The following is a 6,000-nucleotide window of genomic DNA, read 5'->3' as shown; positions in this document are numbered from 1 at the left end:
TCACTCTGTTTAAGTAGAAAAGCATAAAAGTAAAGCAAAACTACATACGAACCGTACATAATATAGAACTATTTTACAGCTATCATCACCACTAATCTTCATCATGTGTTACAAGTTTTAGGTTAAGTATTTTAAACTTGATAATAAAGTTTTCAAACCTCAAAGCTAGTATCACATTGGTAACCTGAACTTGAACTTGTTAATTTTGGTATTGGTGTTACTGCACTAACTTCCATCTTAGTTAATTGGAAATTATTAAAACGATATCAAAAATATGCAAAGCTTCTTTACTGAAAAATAAAACTACTATTTACAAATTTTTGTAAGATTCTCAAATAAAAACTAAAAAACTAGCATTTTGACTGCACTAGTAGAAGCTGAAAACATGTGAAACTGTATGATTTATTATATTTTATCTAATTTGACTAAATCTACTATAATATACAATAAAACTAAAGTAAATTGTTAATTAAAAACTAAAAATTTTCAATATCTATTACCACATTATACACATATATTTCATATGTTTTCAATACTTGATTGTATGTATTATCATTTAAATCTATTGTGCAAATATTATTAATGATTTCTGTATTTATCAAAATTTAAAAATATATATATAATGACGTAATAATAATAGAGCTTTTGTACACATAACTTAAACATCAAAAGTTTAAACTTTTACTTTAAGTTTATTATACTGTAAATTGCTTTAAATTAAATAATAGAAGGTTCTCAATTTTTGTAGACGAACTATTTTTTTTCACAGATTATTACACTTTTATATTATTATATAGTTTACTTAAAGTAAAAAACACTGTTTTGTTTGTAACAGTCTGTGAAAATAAAGACTTTAAATGATAATAAGTGTATAATAAGTAAAAATTAAATATAGTTGGAAATTTCATGAAACTTTATTTTTGACAGGATTCGATAGCACTAGAAATGAACTTTTAAGGAGCACATACTATAAATAATAAGCTGCATATAAAGTACCAATCTAATCTACCATTGGTTTATGCCATAAACCATAGTTGTGTTAATACCATAAACTTTATGGTATTAACACAAGAATCAGTACTTTAAAAATGACATGTCAAAAAAATGCTTATTAAAAAATTTCACAACTAAGCTGTTTTTAGGCTTTAAAAGTGTCACAAAAGTATAAATTATTTCTAAAAAAAAGGTTAACTGGGAGCAATATTTCAACAATTTTCTGTGAAGCTGAGATATTTTTGTCATCATATATAAAGTTTTTGATTGAACCGCACCGACCATCAGCAACAGTTTTCCACTAAACCCTCGACCGGTTTCGTCTTTGTTACTTACAGTCGAAAGCAATTTCTCGCCACTATTTCTGCCTGACGAGACCTACTAAGGTCGAAATGGATCGTAGATTATCTCGGAAACTGTTGTTGATGGTTGTGCGGTGCATTCCAATAGTTATTGAAAAAAATTACACATTAATGATGTGTGCATTCATATTCAAAATTGTAATAATATTTAATTAGAAGGGTTTATGCTTTAAACTTTACAATTCAACATAAATTTTCAGTAAAAGTAAAAAACTAGTTACTCATATCATGTTTCTAACTATTTTGTCTTTTTGTCATTACATAGTTATAAATACTGGGTAAATATTGAAAAAAATACTAGTAATAAGTATAGCTTTTTTTAACGTTTGTACTTATTAAATTTCAATTGAACTTTAGCAAAGAGACTTTTTTTACAAAAAGCTTTATCTAAATTTACCTTGAAAAAAAATTTGATATTAAAGAAAATATTTAAGTTCGAATTAACTTTAATATTTTTAAAAGTACTTAGATACAGTTTTTAAATAGTTATTTGTAAACCATGCTTTTAAGAACTTTTATTACTAATATGGTTGACTTTTGACTATTTATCTTAAACAGAAATTTTGTATTAGGAAAGCAAGGATAGCAATAGTGTTTCAACAAAAAAAAAACTTCCGGTTCATTATGTGCTGTCAAATCAAACTAAAAAAGATTTTCATGAAACAAAAAACAGAATAAGTTGTTTGTAACAATAGTATCACGCTGCAAAAATTACAGCAATATTTAGTATTCATTTCATTTTTGTAAAAGGTGTATACTATTTAAGAATTTAAATTTCAAAGTGTTATAAATAAAGTTAAAATATTTCCAGTTGCAGCTTCGAAATTAGCATTTACTAAAAGCAAAATAAGTGGTACACTCTTTAATGTATAGATATTAAAAATACATAACTTTATTACTTTTTACAAAACTTAGCTAGTTATATAGTATATAGTTTACAAATTTAAGATGTTAAAGATGCTGTACTTAAAAAATTGTCAGTTATTGTGTTATGAAACCAAAAAACTCTTAAAACTTAAACAAGCTAAGATTTAATCAATATCTCTTAATTAACTAACAATAGTTTAACGAAAACCTATGTTGAACCTTATTTGGTTCTGCTTTTGCATTTTGATATATACTTTTGACATAAAACATACTAATCAAGTTAGAAACACACTTTAAACTTAAGCTTAAATATTTCAAAAATGGTATAAAAAACTTGAAATAAATTAAACTTTAAATATACATTTTTTTAATTCGAGTTTTGCAAATGCATATACTTTATTTTTTTAAACAAAAATTAAAGTATTTATTTTTTAGTTCAACAAATAAATTTTATGAAAAAGTAACAATAACTTCAGAAAATACTAAATTGTTTTTGTCTTTATTTTCAACAATTTTTTTCATTTTTGCAATTCTATGGTAAAACTTCTTTAACAATCAAAAAACTATTACTGTGCTATACTAATTGGTTCTGGATATTCTAGCATGATTCTAAAATCTTTTACTACAGAGTTGAGAAAAAATTTAAAAAGTAAAGTATTATTTTAAAATTTTATAATTTCTAAAACTATACTAACAAAACATTTTTCGTTTTTTTTATTTAAATACATTTTTGGATGCCAATTCTGATAATTTTATTGACAGAATTTATTTCTGCTTTTTTATTCTTATAAAGTAAACATTGGCAGAAAATATTTTGCTAATGGAGAGGCTGTAAACTCATATAATTAGATTAGTTCTCGTTTAAATTTAATCATAAATAAACAATCAAGTTTACACCCATTCGGTCTTGTAACCTAACACACTATTTATTTGTCTTAGAGTTATATTTAGCTGTTTGATTTTTATTACAATTGAACAATTATTGATGAAAAATTGTCCTGGACAATCCGTGGTGTGCAACTCGATAACCGAAAGGTTTTTTTGTGCACTAGGTCCTACGACCAAATATTTTGAGCGCTTTTTTTTGTCGTTCAATAACGATATAATTAATTTAACACTAAGAACTTTATTTGTTAGACAGTTAGACTTAGACTTAGAACTACACTGTTAGTTCAGTAGAATTTTTTGATAACTAATTTTTACGCCATTCATCTTAATTGTAGTTTAATTTAAACAGTTTATAATAAAAAAAACTGGTAAAAAGCGAGTTCTTGTGTTCTACAAAGCTTAAAAGTAATAAACTTTGCAAAAAGGCTAGAGCGTAAGTCAAATAAGATTAAAAACTAGGCAATCAATACCTAATAGTAAATTGCCCATAGCTATGTTGGATAGCAATATGGCTAATATCTACCTAAGTTAACAAAAACAATTGCCATGCCAGAACGGACTATTTTCAAATATAAACTAGGATGTTAAACAGTAAATTTAAGAAACTTTAGCATTCACAAACGCTAGATTTAAGCCATATTTAAACTCTGGCAAAATACAGAATTGTACATTGGTAATTGTACTTTGGTTTGGTATGGTACATGTTACAAGAGCAGCGGTGAAAGAGATAGCTTCTGAATCTAGAAAAGATTTTTTATCTACTACTACTACTTTTGAAATAAAGCTATTTCAGTCTTCAACGGCTTGTATGTATTATTTTTAAAGGTCGTAACTTGTGTTTTAAATTTAGTTTTGTTTTTATACATTAAACTTATTGTTTACAAATTTATAAGACTTTCTTTAAACCTAATCGTTTTCTGTCTAATTTTATAAATTTAATGGTTAATTTAAAATTTTTTAGTTTTGGCATTTTACACGGTTTTAACTATTTGGTATTTAAATTATTAAATATTTGTTTTAAAATAATTGTAAGTAGGTGAAAAAAATTTATGTTTATAGATTTATATTATAAGTTAACTTTTTTAATTTTTTACTTTATTTACTTTAAATTTTGTAAGAGTGTTTCTTACTTTTATATAAATATTTAAATTAGTTTAAAATTATTTTTTTATAGTTATAGAAACAAATTAAAAACCCTCCAATTTGTTTTAATAGGTTGCGTTTTTCTTAAAAACAACTGTTAATCTTATCAGACGATACTCATCTATGCTAAAAACAGATCATTTCAAAATAAAACAATAATGTTGTAAATACTATTAATTATTAATCTAATTACCATCTTTGACTGAGATAAAAAATATTTCATTTTTTTTGTAAATAAAAAATTTGTAACAAATAATTTTTGAACAATTGTGATTTTATTATGTAAAGACTTGTTGAAAAAACAAAAGATTTGTTTAACAGAAGTAAAAATTAAATTATTTTAAAGAAAAAACATAACAAAAAGTTTTAACTAAAAAAAAAAACAACTTGAAAGATCTTAGAATTTCTATTAATTGATTTAATTAGTAGTTAGTCGATCAAAACTGTTTATCCACTTAAAAGGAGCTAATCTTTGTTTAAAAAAAAAAGAAAAATCATTACACAAATCTTAAGCTAAGTATTTAAAAAAATATTTAAGATTTTTTTTGTTCATCTGTCAAAAACAAAGTAAAAGCACAACGTTCATATCCTGGACAAGACGTTAAAAGGTATCCGTGATGTGCGACTCGATAACAAAAAGGTTCTTCGTGCACCAGGTCCTAGGACCAATTATTTTGAGCGCTTTTTTTGTTGTTCAATAAACTATAAACTTCAGTTAATTTTTCTTTAGTTACTCTTTATAATTTTTTTTTTTTGAACAGTTAATTTTAAATGTGTGAGATAATTTTACTTAGTTAGATACCAACCTTTATACTACAAAAACTACCAAACATATTATTTTTGTGCTTAATAGACCATAACCAACCCATGTTTGCTATCTTATGTTGATTTTAATATAAGCTTTTTAGTTTTATTGATGTTGAATTTATGTTGGTCTTTGTGAACTTCACCCAGTTTACTTAATTATTTTTAAGGCAGAAGATTGTTAAGAGTTTAAATTTGGTTATTAATTTAATCCCTCAGCAAACTTTTATTGTTGCAAGGGATAGAGTTTGAGACTGATGTTTTCTTACAATAAAAAAAATTACATTAGTTAAAAAGTCAATTTGGATAATGCAAGATCTAAACCATTAATGGACAAGACATTAAAGTATCCAAGTGGTGTGTCACTCAACAACCAAAAAATTTTTTTGTACACATTGTCATAGGACCAAACATTTTGAGCTCTTGATTTGTCATTTAATAAACAATAGTGATCAACACACATACAAAAAAAAACTTTTTCAGATATTTGAGTCCTAAATTTTAATGAAAATTTCAAAAAAAATTGAAAAAGTTTTTTAAAATGTACAGTTAAACTTCGCAAAAAAGTTAATACCCAAATAAAAATATTTTAAACAACTTCTTAAAAGATTTTGTTAAACTGTAATAGTTAAATGTGTTGTCAGATGACTTAGTAAACCTAAAGGAAAACAAAAAAAAAATTCATTTAAAAAATATAGAAATTTACTTAATAGAGTTATAGAATTAGCCAAAAGATTTTTTTTTTAACAAATAGTTAAGTACAATAAAGGTAACAGTAAAAATTTATGGAAAATTGTAAATAATATTGTCTCTACTAAATCTACTTCAAGCTGTAAAATAATTGGTGCGCTTGACGAGAGTGGTAAGATTGTGAGTGACCTGAAAGAAGTAACTTATTTAATGAATAAAATTTTGTTAATATACCAGACAAGTTGTTAAATGA

The sequence above is a fragment of the Thalia democratica genome, chromosome 4 (genome assembly GCF_965202585.1).
Source record: "Thalia democratica chromosome 4, ktThaDemo2.hap1.1, whole genome shotgun sequence".
In the NCBI taxonomy this organism is placed as follows: domain Eukaryota; kingdom Metazoa; phylum Chordata; class Thaliacea; order Salpida; family Salpidae; genus Thalia; species Thalia democratica.
The sequence above is the reverse complement of the archived record's forward strand: the minus strand, read 5'-3'. Positions refer to the sequence as shown.